Here is a 15,036-nt window from a genome sequence, read left to right on the forward strand (position 1 = left end):
TGCATAAGGAGTGGGGAGGAATCTCCACGGTCGACGAAATCACCTGAGTTGTACTGATGGTGTTCCTCCTCCAGAGCGCTAGGTTCTCCGTGTTCTCGCCATGGTTGTTGTTCACGTCCCATAGACGGTGCCAAATGTTATGGATAAAAAACTAAGGTTATATTTGCTGTATTTATTACTAAGATTTGGGAGCTTAAGGCCTTTAATGGCTGCTTCGTGTTCGTAGCTTAATTCTGCCTTTACGAGATGCCTACGTATCTTTGTGAATTAGGAATCAAGCCAAAAAATGTAGTTCTGATTTGTGGGGCGAGACCCTTATATAGATGTGAGAGTCCTGAATTGGACTTGGTATAGGAGATTGGTAGGCAAGTCTCATAATTAGAATGGACTTTGGAGTCCTAGATAGTAGGAAACTGATTCCTTATCTTTTAGGTCCCCTTGAGGCCAATCTACAAGGATTTATATCCCCGCTAGGATTATCTTAATAGCTGTTTCCTCCTTTATTTTAATTATGAAATTAATAAATAATCAGGGCTTTTGGGCCTTCTTGCCATCAGGCCTGATCTGGTCCATCAGGCCTGATCAATGTGTGACCTTCTTGGTCTGGAATGGTCATACATCTTCTTATTGGGCCTAGCAGCCCTAACACCTTCTATTAATATACAATCAGGATTTATTTATCCCTATCAAGAATGATATCGTTTGTGTGTACACCTAAGTCCCTCACTAAGGAAAATGCTAAAATCAAGAAAACAATTTGTTTTTAAGTGAGAGAAATAATGTGCTAGAGTCTCAGTTTATTGAATTTGAAAAACTGAGAATTGAGTGTAAGATTGCTAAGGATGAATTAACTGAGTCCTTGAAGAAAGAAGAGATTTTGAAGAAGCAGCTTGAACGAGAACATGAGGTGATTAAGGCATGAAAAACATCTAGAGATGTTCATGCTCAAATCACCAAAGTTCAAGGTATTGAGTCCTTTTGTGATGCAGCCTGGAAGAAGAATAAGGAGAAGCTGGAATCCAATTTGGTTGAAGGATTGCTAACAGATATGGACTCGACGGATGATGAGAGTCATCCGTCGGATAACCAAAAGGATTATCCGTCGAGTGACATAAATCCTCATCCGTCGGGTGAGCAAACCTGTGAGTAAAGCCAAACTTGCCAAGTTAAATGAAAAATATGGATCAGTTTCCAAAAACTTCATTTCAGGAGAATCTAGTCAAGTGAGGAAGGAGAAGAAAGTGAATGTTGGTCATCTGTCTATCAAGCAATTGAATGACAGACTAGAAAAGATTGAGGTTAAAAAGAGGCTAAAAGAAAAACAATAGAAATGGTAAAGTAGGGATTAACAAACATAACAACTACACACCTGATAAGTATGCTCCAAGAAAAATCTGTGTTAAGTGTGGTAGTGTAAATCATCTGTCTGTTAATTGTAAAACTGCCATGCCTACTTCCATCTCTGTGCCACCTCCTTTTCCCAACATGAATGCCATTCCTTCTATGCCTATGAATGCTATGTCTACACAGAATATGAATGCACAATTTGCTAATATGCCATTTGCACCTAATCCTTATTATGCTGCATTTAGTATGCCTCAAATGCCATTTAGCATGCCCTACTGGAATAACATGTTTACTAATAGCATGCCATTTCCTGTTAATCAAAATGTGCATGATAATTCTGTTGTTAATGAATGGTTTCAAATGACTAAGGATGAATCTGATATCCCCAAGTCAAATGAGATCAAACCTAAGAAACAGAAGAAGAAAGCTAACAGGCAGGATCCAAGGAAACTTGGGTACCAAAATCACTTGATTTGATTTTAATGTGTGCAGGAAACAGAAAGAATCTGTGGTACTTGGATAATGGTTGTTCAAGACACATGACTGGTGATTCTACCCTGCTCACAGAGTTCAAGGAGAGAGATGGCCCAAGTATACTTTTGGAGATGACAGCAAGGGTTATACTGTGGGATATGGCTTGATATCAAAAGACAATGTCATCATTGAGGAGGTTGCCTTAGTGGATGGTCCTCAAGCACAATTTGTTGAGTATCAGCCAGCTGCGTGATAAAGGCAATTCAGTAACCTTCAACTCAGAAGCCTGTGTTATGACAAACAAGAGGAGCAACAAAGTGGTTCTCACTGGAGTGAGAAAAGGAAATGTGTACTTAGCTGACTTCAACTCATCAAATGCAGAATCTGTTACTTGTGTTCTCAGTAAAGTAAGTCAAGATGAAAGTTGGCTATGGTACAAGAAGCTATCCCATCTAAACTTCAAGACCATGAATGAACTTGTAAAGAAAGAACTGGTTAGAGGCATTCCTCAAGTGGAGTTTTCTAAGGATGGACTGTGTGATGCTTGCCAAAAGGGAAAGCAGATTAAGCATCATTCAGAAAGAAACTTGATTCAACAATTGAAGAACCTTTGCAACTGCTACACATGGATTTGTTTGGACCAGTCAATGTATTGTCCATCTCAAGGAAAAAATTTTTTGCCTAGTAATTGTAGATGATTTCTCAAAGTTCTCTTGGACATATTTCCTTAAGACCAAAGATGAGGCTAGTGAAATCATCATCAATCACATAAGGAAAGTCAACAATCATCCTGATTTCAAAGTTAGAATAATCAGGAGTGACAATGGAACTGAGTTCAAGAATTCTGTCATGAGATCATTTTGTGAAGAAAATGGGATTTTGCATGAGTTTTCAGCATCAAGAACTCCACAACAAAATGGAGTAGTAGAAAGAAAGAACAGATCACTTATTGAAGCTGCAAGCATAATGCTTGAAGAATCCAAGTTACCAACATATTTCTGGGCTGAAGCTGTAAATACTTCATGCTACACTCAGAATATTTCTCTGGTTAATCAAGCAAAATGCATGACTCCTTATCAATTGTTCAAGAACAAGAAGCCAACTCTAAATTTTCTTCATGTCTTTGGCTGCAAATATTATATCTTGAGAAATCAAACTGATCAGAATGGGAAGTTTGATGTTAAAGCAGATGAAGGAATTTTTGTTGGATATGCTGTTGGTAAAGCATACAGAGTCTACAATCTGAGAACCAACATTATTGTGGAATCAATACAAGTTGTGTTTGATGATAAAAAGATTGAAGGACTACAAGATGGAGATTACCATGAAAGCCTCAAATTTGACAATGTGAGGATGGTTAGTAATGACAGGTGATGATGAAAGTGATCAACAAATAGTATCAAAGGATAATGCAAAAAAATCTACTACCAATGAAGCACAAAATTCAACATCTGTCGAGTTGCAAAATACTTCATCCGTCGGGAGACAATCTGCTTTATCCGTCGAGAGACAACCAGCTTCATCCGTCGGTACTCAAAATTCACCATCCGTTGGGTCATCAAAAAAAGCTGAAAGTCACAATAGATCACTTACAAAAAGTTTCCCTTTCTTAAATCAAAGATCCATAAACTCAGGGGGAGTTTCTAATAATCAAAACTCAATCACACATCGAGACAATAATGAGGCCTCTTCATCTAGAGCTAATCTACCTCAACAAAGAAAATGGACAAAGGATCACCCCTTTAAGCTCATCATTGGTGATGTATCTTCTAAAGTTCAAAAAAGGAGAGCAACTTAGGAAGAATGTCTATATAGCAGTTTCCTATCTAAGGAAGAACCGAAGAAGGTAGAAGAAGCTTTGTTGGATCCTAATTGGATTTTAGCTATGCAGGAGGAGCTAAACCAATTTGCAAGGAATAAGGTATGGAAGCTGGTACCCAAGCCTAAAGGAAAGAATCCAATAGACACCAAATGGGTATTCAGAAACAAGATGGATAAAAATGGCATAGTAGTCAGAAACAAAGCTAGATTGGTTGCTAAGGGCTATTATCAACAAGAAGGAATAAATTTTGATGAAACATTTGCTTCTGTTGCAAGACTTGAAGCCATCAGAATCTTCTTAGCCTACGCAGCCCATGCCAATTTCAAGGTCTATCAAATGGATGTTAAAAGTGCCTTTTTGAATGGAGATTTGGAGGAGGAAGTCTATGTCAGTCAGCCTCCTAGTTTTGAAGATCCAAATTTTCCAGAATATGTCTACTATCTTTTAAAAGCACTTTATGGACTGAAGCAAGCACCTAGAGCCTGGTATGACACTTTGTCAAAGTTTCTTTTAGAGAATCACTTCACTAGAGGTACTGTAGACAAAACTTTATTCTTTAGAAATGTTAATGGCTCTAGCATACTTGTTCAAATTTATATAGATGACATTATTTTTGGTTCCACAGATGAGAAACTTTGCAAAAAGTGTGCCAAATTGATGCAAAGTAAGTATGAAATGAGCATGATGGGAGAACTAACTTACTTTCTTGGTTTACAAGTTAAGCAAGTTAGTGATGGAATATTCATTAGTCAAATTAAATACATTTATGATCTTTTAAAGAAGTTTGATCTAATGGATTGCACATCTGTAAAAACTCCTATGCCACTACAACTAAGCTTGAATTAAACACTATTGAAAAGTCTATGGATATTTTAAGTTATAGGGGCATGGTTGGCTCACTTCTGTACTTAACAGCTAGTAGGCCAGATATAATGTTTGCTACATGTCTGTGTGCTAGATTTCAGGTTGATCCTAGAGAATCTCACTTAGTATATATTAAGAGAATTTTCAGATATCTCAAGGGAACACCAAAACTTGGCATTTGGTACCCTATAGATTCTGGTTTTGATCTAACTGGTTATTCAGATGCAGATTATGCAGGTTGCAGAATTGATAGAAAAAGTACAACAGGAACCTGTCAATTTCTAGGAAACAAGCTTGTGTCTTGGTTCAGTAAAAAGCAAAATTCAGTTTCTACTTCTACAGCTGAAGCTGAATATATTGCTGCTGGCATTTGCTGTGCACAGATTTTGTGGATTAAAAACCAATTGCTAGACTATGGTCTGCAAGTGGAAATAATTCATATTTTCTGTGATAACACAAGTGCAATTGACATCGCTGAAAATCCAGTACAACATTCAAGAACAAAGCACATAGACATCAAGTACCACTTCATAAGGGAACATGTAATGAATGGTACTGTGGAACTACATTTTGTTCCAAATGAAAAGCAGCTTGCAGATATATTTACCAAGCCACTGGATGAATCCACCTTTTCAAGGTTGGTAAGTGAGTTAGGTATGCTTAATTACTCTTGAATCTTTACAGATAATTTGTAAGTTGTAATGCAGCCATAAATTTAATTGATTTTTCAGTCATGGATGAAATTTTGGCTAAGTCAAAATTTACATCTCGACGGATGATCATTATCCATCGAGTTTGATCATCCGTCGGTATACTATTTGGTAATAAAATCAATTATTTTTCTGGAATATTTTATGTCTCGATGGATAATAATTTATCCTCATCCGTCAAATTGTCTTGTTCTTAGGCGTTGATTCTCTGAACATTATCCATCGAGCATACTTACAGTTTGTAAGCATAACACGACGGATAATTGATGGAATTTTTACAATTTATTTTTAAACGGCCATTTTGGGCAATTCTTATTTGTCACTTTATTTTACTTTATTATTTTTGATAGTTATTTTTGAGATAGTATAAAAGCATAATTCATTTTCATTGATTTTCTTTTATCATTCTCAAATCATCTGCTCTAACTTCTCTCTTTCTCAAAAGCAATTATCATCTCTCTCTCTGCAATTTTCACTCTCTAACAATGGTACCAATCGTCAAGATCATGTCTCAAACTGGATTTATCTATGAGAAGAACAACTTCACGGCTCTAGTGAACAAGGGGATTCAGCAGTCTGGCGACTACCACAAAATGATGGATTTTGTGAAGAACTGCAAACTCAACTATGCCATGCTGGAATCACCCACCATTTACTGTGAGGTTGTTGAAGAAATATGGACGACTGCAACATACAACTCAACTGATAAGACTATCACTTTCACTATTAAAGGTAAGTAATTCTATGTTAATAGTGATATTGTTAAAGCATGCTTCAAAATTCCTGATAATACTGTAACTTCTCCACACACAGACACTGACATTGTTAATATGATTAACTCCATGGGCTATGCACTCTCTACTTCTAAATTAAGTGAAATTAGGAGGTTGGGTCTTAGGAAGGAATTGAGTTATATGTGTGATGTAGTTACTAAGGTATTTTCTGGTAAAATTAGCAATTTTGATTCATTTAATATCTCTATGCTCAACATGCTTTACATGCTAGTAACTGATAAAATTTTCAACTTTAGTGATCTTGTCATATTTGAGTAGGGGTTTAAGTTAGGGGAGCTAAATAAGAGGGGTAAAGATGTTTACTATGCTAGATTTTTAATGATGCTTGCTAACCACCTCTCTGAGGATATTGTGCTTGTGAACCCAACCAACAAATTTGATTATTGGGTTCAAGAAAGGAGAATCATTGCAGATTTGAACAGGGAAAACCATCACAAAGAGGTGCCACTCTTCTATTTTCCAGTTATTGAGGCACCTCAGGTAAGTGAGGTAATTTCAACTGTCTCTACTCTTCTAACCTCACAAACTTCTTTGCATTCTAGTGTAGCTATGACAGCTTGTTCATTGACCCAACAATTTCCTACCCAAGCTACCAAATCCAAAATTTCAAAAACAAAGACAAAGAAATCCCCCTCTGGTGTCTCTCAAAAGATGCCAGTTGTAAAATCCACCAAACTAAAAGAGGGGAGTGTGAAGGTGGGTAAGAAAGGTGAGGGGCAGAGTGAACATCAAAGAAACCCTAAGGATAAGGTTGAAGAGGTGAGTGTTTCCCAGCCTAGCCACACTGTAGTTTCCCAACAAACTGCAGTGCTTAATAAGGATATAAGCTCATTACTAGTTGCATCCTCCCAAAAGGATATGACTATTGAACATATCTCTCAACTAAGAGCACAGGCCAAAAGGGTAAGGTACACAAGCTCACCCTAAACTTACACTAAAAAGAAGAAATCAAAGACCCTTAGGGATGCATAGGGTTCATACACTGTGCAAACTGGTGCTAAAGACACAGTCACTGCACCTTCTCAAAGTCAGGTTGATGTGGCTCCAATAAATGTGGAGTCACAGCCAAAATATCTAGTAATTGAAGCACCTGAAACACCAAATTCTCCTACACACTCTTTGGATGTTGACATGATAAACACATCACTTCCAAATTCTCCATCTTTAACTCTCTTGGAGAAGCCAAAAATCCAAGCAAGTGAGCATCATCTTCTAGATGATTTGTTGGCTCACTTGCCATTTCTTTCTGAAATTGTTGAGACATCTGTGCTTAAATTTTCATCAATCTGCACAGAGTCCACAATAGTTTCCACTCCAAACTCATTCATTTCTACTCACTTGATGGATATTGTTCATCCGTCGAGTAGTGATTGTATCCCGACGGATAAGCTTAACAGCAGTTATCCGTCGGATAGTCAAACTGCTAACCCGATGGATATTTCTTATTCGTCGAGTGTCTCTGCACAGCTTCAAATTTTATCAATTATTACAAGTGCAGAAGATTTAGTAGTAGTGCAATCAATCCTAGGACTGAGGGAAGGGAGTGAAATGAGTGAGAGTCTGGGTTGCTCCCAGGAAAAAGGAGAGGAAAAGAGTGAACCAATGCAGTCCATTTCTTCAGGACTGGCAAAAGAGAGTGTGAGGAGTCCCACCTAGATGGTGAAGGTGTGGGTGTGAGGGTGGGGAGCCAACGTGAGACCTTGATGCAACAAAAGAGAGATCATGAGAGAAATGCAGGTACAGGAGTGATAAAGATGGAAACCATTGCAAGTGAGTCAATGAATGTCAATGATGCAGAAAGGGAAAAGCTATTTCAACAAGAATATCAAGTTGTTATAGATTCTATTTCCCTGGATGCTGAGACATTTACTCACCCTGTGACAGCTTACCAAACTCTAGCAGTACGGGGCAATGAGGAGGCTGAAAGATTGCTGAACTTTGTGCATACTACACAATCTTTACAAAGAGAAAAGGATTCAATCACTGTTATGCCTTCAAACATTGGCAGTGATTTTGAACTGGATGAAACTTCTTTTGGGGATGCTGGTGGGGATGATGAAGAAGATAGCATTGACATAGGGGGAGATGCAGATGTTCCAGCCTGGATGCTTACAAAAGAATGCTCCTACTCACATCTCCAATCAACTCTATTCAAGCTAATTCGTGACACCCAAGCAGCCATTCAGGCATCTACTAATGCCAACACAAAGAAGCTACTCACAGCATATCTTGAAGCACTCCAACTGCATAAAATTCAAGCCCTCCAACACATTTAGACTGTGTTAGTAATCAAGCAAGAAATTTCTGAAGTCAAGCAAGATGTCATAGAAAGGATGGATGCTAGACTCCCTGCAACCACCATGACTGAAATTGTTCAAAAGCTAAGGAACGAGGCTGATCTCAATAGGAAAGTTGAGGCCATGGGCTCAAGAATATCTGCTGTAGAGAAGTCAATGGCCAAGATACTTAAAAATCAAGAAACTCAGACTGCACTACTCCAACAGTTGGTGGCTGCTCAACTCCCTCCCATACAACTTGATGATAACAAAAAAGGTGAGAAAGGCTCAAGTGAGGGGGAACAACTTCTTAATATTCAAGTTAGCAAAGTAATTGTGCCTACAATTGCTTTCACCAAGCCACCAACTAATGATAGCATTGATCTGATTAATGAAGCTATAGCCACATTGAGAGCAGCTGAAAAGAAGCAGTTGAGCCCAATCAACTGGGAGAAAATTGATGAGGATATTCAAAAGAGGTTTGGGCTAATTAAAGAAGCCAGAAAAATCATCCATTCATCACTCTCAAGTCAGGCAAATCTCTGTGAATGATATGAGCATGAATAATCTGGAAAGAGGACAGTCATCCTGCATCAAATCTCCAAAGGCTGAGCTAATTTTGAAGCCAAAGGTGAACTATCCTAAACCTTCTCTAAAGAACCCTTTGGAAACAATGTATGAGACACCAAATCCTGATGAAAAGAAACTGCTATCAAGATCTATCGTATTCTACAAGGATCCAACTGATTCAACATTGAAAAGAAGAATTGCCAAGGTTTTCAGGAATGGTAAGGAAATTTGTGTGGTGGCTGGACACCCTCAATTTGATGAAGCAAAAAGAGAAGAAAAGGCAAGATTAAAGCAAGAAAAGAAGCAAGTTGCTCTAGATGCTAAAAAGGTTAAACAAAAGAAGGAGCAAGCTGCTATCTGGGCCAAGTTGCAAGCTGTGAAACCTACACAACAAATTCCTGAACAATCATCTGAAACCACTGAATCTAAGAAACTGAAAATGCAAGAAGAATCACAGCAGAGAAAAAGTTTTAGATACAAACTTCATGCAAAGATAAAAATGGATTTTGATAAAAAGGAATTGGAAGATCAGTTTCCCAAAAAGTCTACATCTGCAATAACTCAAATATCCATGCCCTCTGTGGCACATGGAGAATTCAAGATAGATCCATCCAAGAATTTTCATGGTGAACCTATCATTCCAAAGGATGAGCCAATAGACTGGGATAGTCTACCAATACCTGAACTCAATCTACCTCACTTCATGAAGCCAAAGAAGACAAAGACCAGAGCAGTCAAGAAAGTGAAGCCCTCATCTCTCAGATCCAAATCTCTAACCAAAGCTGAAACCAAAGTCAACAAGGGAGACATTATGTACATCTGTGACATCAAGGAATTCTCAGATTTAAACCTCTATCTAGATGAACTGGAAGAAGTTAGAGGTATTGATGCTTACATGAATCTACCTGAAAGGTTAGTATTCAAGTACGAGGGAGGAAAAGAGATACAATGGCCACTTCACAGGATCCTTCAAGAAAGCCAATCTATGTTGATAAAGGTTTATTCATCCTTCAAAAAGATCTTTGGATTCAATGTGACAGCTAGAAGACTAGTTCTAAAGAAGATTGAAGAACTGAGGAGTATTTGAGCTAAGGATGCACTCCCAAAGACTCTAACTATTCCTTACACTGGAAGTAGAGTGCATCTAAGGCCCTACTGGCTGATGGAATTCATGGATGATAAGGGAGTTAGAAGATTCTTCAGATTAAAAGACCAACTGAGCATCTCTAGCAATGAGAATCTTTTAGAAATGCAAGAAATGCTAAATCTCTCAGAATCTGATGAACTGGAATTCCACAGACAGCTCCAAAATCAGATAGAAGAAAACAACAGAAAGCTTGGAAAGAGATCCAGATCATCAAGGAAATAGATCAATCTGCTCAGGCTAGAGGAGCACCTTGAAAATGATTGTGAGCAAATCTTTGTACATTTTGTGATTTGCAGCACTTTACAGTTTTATCTACTTTCATTTAAATTTGCATTTTTAGAGTGTTTTGTTATCATCAAGTTTCTCTTAATTTATGGCTATAATTCTAGTAGACATAAATTGGGGGAGATCGTTGGGAACTTGATGATTTAATTAACAAAACACATTAGTAGATTAAACTTAGTGTATTATGTAGCACTCGACGGATAAGCAAATATAGTCCCGACGGATGACTCAATACAGCCCCGACGGATGATGATTTGACATACATCTAGTGAGTAGCTTATGTATCAATAAGTCATGTAGCACATTTCTGCAAACACCTTTGTATAGATTCTGTAATAGCATATAAGTCATGTTGTCTTTAATCAGATATGCAGAATAGGTTGATTAATTGTACAGAGATGGTGTCTTGTAATTCTGCATAAATGAAATGAAGTCAAGTGCCAAATAGCTACCTGATGGATGATCAACAAAGCTATCCGACAGATGATCAACAAGGCAACCCGACGGATGATCATGTACCCGACAGATGATCAATTCAAATATCTGTTGACAGTGACAACACAGTCACATGCGTCGAGTGTATGCAAAAGGAATGTGGAAGCCTATTCAACTAGGTTTTTTAGAACAAAGAAGCATTGCCATTTCTATGCTATTATGAAGATATTCAAAGATGCTGGAATAGAGTAGTGAAGTAACACAGTATTAGACTTGATAGGTTTTTTTTATCTTGTCTTATTACTGTGTAATCTTGGTGATATATAAACCAGGAGTAGCAAATAGAATAACAAGAAGACTAAGCAATACATTTTTCTCAGAGAAATAATTATAAGCTGTATCCTTAGCATTTCTCTGTAAGTTTAGTTGTTCTTATTTGTAAGCAGCTGTGAGCTATTCAATCTTCACAGGGTTCTCTTGATATATATATATATCTGGTGGATATATTCAAATCCACCAGAAAGTTCTAAAGACTTGTGTTTTTATTACTTTGTGTTTTGATTCATATTTAACTTGTCATTCCGCACTTTGCAAATCAAAACACTAACATATATATTTTAAGTTTGAACATTTTATAATTGAGAAAAAGTTTCAAGAATTCCATTCAACCCCCCTTCTGTAATTCTTGTTGCATTGTTAGGGACTAACAAAAACCCATAACTTTTATCCCAGACTGTAAAGACAAACACAGAAACAAAACCAACCAACACTCTCTTACCCCTAAAATGAAGTATGAATGAGCGTGAGGGAGAAAGTGCCTTAGTGCACCACATAAGGAAGGTTCTGAAGTCAACCAAGCAGCTCTGTCTCCTACAAAGATGAGTAGTATTTAAACCAAGGCAACTGCTAGCCCCCATACATCTTTTCAAAAAGATGTATGGGCTGAAAAGGCACAAAACAGTTACTAGATTCATCCTCTCAACAAGGTGCATCTAATGAAATTCGCCTGTCGGCCAAGGTATCCGATGTAGTGTCACCACCTCAAACATAAACAAATCTTGATGCACAAAGATAGGTTACACACATAAAGGAAGAGTTGACTGAAACAAGAGTTTCGACCATTTTATGGTCAGATTCGATTGTTCAAGGTTCTTTAATGGACCAATTGCCTTTACAGGTGTTAGGAGAGGATACTGATCCAATAGCCATATGTCAGTGGTCAGTGTCTACCTCCCCGGGATTAAATCCCCTGGATGCATCTGCGGATAGTGGACTTGACATAGGTGTAGATCAACAACTTGTTGACAATGATTCAGATTTACCTGATGAGTCACAAGGAAATGTCTTCACAGACATTAGAAGGGAACTTTGATCTTTATGCTAAATTCTTTGGATCATTGTTTACCTTCCCAGAGTTCAAATCTGGAACCCTAAAAAGGAAACTAGAAACTTGTAGATTATGACTCAGATTCATCTGATGAGTCTAACAAGGACGGGGATTTGTGAACTCCCATTGCACCACCTGTGACCTTCTTAAGGATGGCTAAGGTGATTTTCCTTGCAGGTACAGCTGGATTTTGGAGCTATGAGAGGAGTGATACACTTGTGAGAATGAGTGTAAACACGAGTGGAGAGCAGAGTCAAACATATGCGAGGTACACGAAACAGAATCAGACACTCACAGTAAGGAAGAAAGAGAAACATTATATCCCATTCCCTATCCCTAAACACTGGTTCTTGATACTTCGGGTCTTGAATCTATTTATGACTGGAACCTAACTCTTAGGGACCTAATGTTTACATATTGGATTAAAATACTTCAGGACCTAACAAGTTGGGAGCTAACAATTGGTAACAATTGGTGATCTCACAGTTGGGACGTATAAGGAGTTGGGAATATTGGTTAACAGGATGATCAACGGTAAGCCATTTCTGCAGCATTTAAAGGGACATGGTTTATCACACTATGACTTGTTATTTCTTTTCCAACCAAGTGAAATATGAGAACTCCTTTAGATGATAGCATACATTCCTTCTCTAAGGAGGAGATAAAAGCTTAAGTAATAGTTTGGAGGATTCCTCAACTATGGGGGAGAAATAGCAGGCAGGAGGAAAAAGGTAAAGCATATTGTTAGATATATTTGATAATGTCATGGTTAATATGATTTATGTTTAGTTTTCAGATCTTACTTAAACAGGATAAATCAATACTTACTGGAAGTCAGGACTTAAGGATATCAGTACTTATATTATCAGGAGATAATCATCAGAAGATGGAGATCAGAACTTAAGTACTGACGGACGTTCAGATAAGGACATCAGCTGATTAAAGGAAAGAAGATCGAGACAAACATAAGAAGAGATGTGCATGAAGAAGGAATTCTATGAAGAATAGAATACTTGGAAGAAAAGATATCTGATTGATATATTTTAGGAAGCAGAATTATATTCCATATCAATTAGCGATTATCTTGTAACTGTGTAGTATATAAACACGGACATAGGGTTTACACTAAAAGTGTTATCATATTCGAGAAGATTATTCATTGTAACCCTAGCAGCTCTCGTGATATTTGTTCATCACTGAGAGGTAACAGTTCCATACTGTAACAGAGTTTATTGTTTCAATAAAGTTTGTTTTCTGTTACTTGAGTTATTAAAGTTCGATTTGATCGTACTATACACTGTATTCACCTCCTCTACAGTGTGTGTGTGACGTAACAAGTGGTATCAGAGCCTGTTTGTTAACACACAAACAATTTAAGATCCAAACACAATCATGTCTGATACAAAAACTCCAACTAAGCCCACCAAAACTGAAGAACCTCCAAAGACACAAATTTAAAGTCGGTCTGAGACCATCAGAGTTCCCATATCGAGACCATCTGAATATGCCATATGGAAGGTGAGGATGACCATGTTTCTGGAAGCTACAGATCCAGAATATCTTGATAGAATCAAGGAAGGACCTCACAAACCAACCAAGCTCGTTGTTGTAGTTGCAGGTGAAGGAGCAAAGACTGTACCAAAGGAGAAGAGTGATTACACTGCTGAAGATATCACATCAATTGCTAAGGATGCAAAGGTACAACACTTACTGCATAGTGCCATTGATAATGTAATGTCAAACAGGGTAATAAACTGCAAGACTGCAAAGGAGATATGGGATGCTCTGGAAACAAGGTGTCAGGGAACTGATACAATTAAGAAGAACAGGAAGACAATACTCACTCAAGAGTATGAACACTTTGACTCAAAGGCTAATGAGTCATTGACTGATTTATATGATAGATTTGTCAAACCCTTGAATGATCTGTCACTGGTTGATAAGGAGTATGATCTTGAAGATTCAAACCTTAAATTCCTGTTAGCTCTTCCTGAATGCTGGGATTTGAAGGCGACAATAATAAGAGACAACTACAATCTTGATGAAACAACTCTTGATGAAATTTATGGAATGCTCAATACTCATGAACTTGAGATGGAACAAAGAAGCAAGAGAAAAGGTGGAAAGTCAATGAAAGTTGCTCTTAAGGCTGACGAAGAATCCCCCAAGGCAACTACCTCAATGAAAGACAAGGGTAAAGCTCTCTTCAAAAAGTCTGATACTGAGTCATCAAATTCTAAAAGTGATGATGACTCAGAATCTGAAAGCTTGCCTGAGACGGATGCTGATGAGGAGATGATGAAGCTGTGTGCTCTTAGGGTGAAAGGGATCACAAAGATTGCATACAGGAAGTTCAGGAAGGGAAAGAAGTTTTCCAGGAAAGGCACAAGCTCTGATAAGAAGAATTTTAGAAGATCTGAAAGCAGAGGAGGAAAGTCTGACAGAGGAGATTATACAAATGTCAAATGCTACAACTGTGGTGAGAAAGGCCACATATCTCCTGATTGCAAGAAAGTGAAGAGTGATAAAGGCAAGGCTCTTGTCACAAAGAAGAACAACTGGACAGACACCTCAGATTTTGAAAGTGAGGAGAATTATGCCTTGATGGCAAATACTGATAAGGCAAGTGCTGAAAGCAGTTCTGAAGCTGCTGAATCAAAGGTACCTCAAACTACTTATGTCTTTCATACTGATGATATTAATGAGTTGAGAAGATATCTTAAAACCATGTTTGTTAGTTATAGAGATCAAACTTTAACATGTGAAAGATTAACTTCTGAAAATCTTGCTTTTAAGAAAAGAAATGATTTCTTAGAAAAGGAGTTAGTTATGTTCCATCAAACTCAGAAAGATAGAGAAGATGTTTTTTATGTTAGGGATGAAGTGCTAAAAATGAATGAATTTCTAAAAACTGAGTTAGAAAAG

This window comes from Apium graveolens, chromosome 8 (genome assembly GCF_009905375.1).
Source record: "Apium graveolens cultivar Ventura chromosome 8, ASM990537v1, whole genome shotgun sequence".
Classification (NCBI taxonomy): Eukaryota; Viridiplantae; Streptophyta; class Magnoliopsida; order Apiales; family Apiaceae; genus Apium; species Apium graveolens.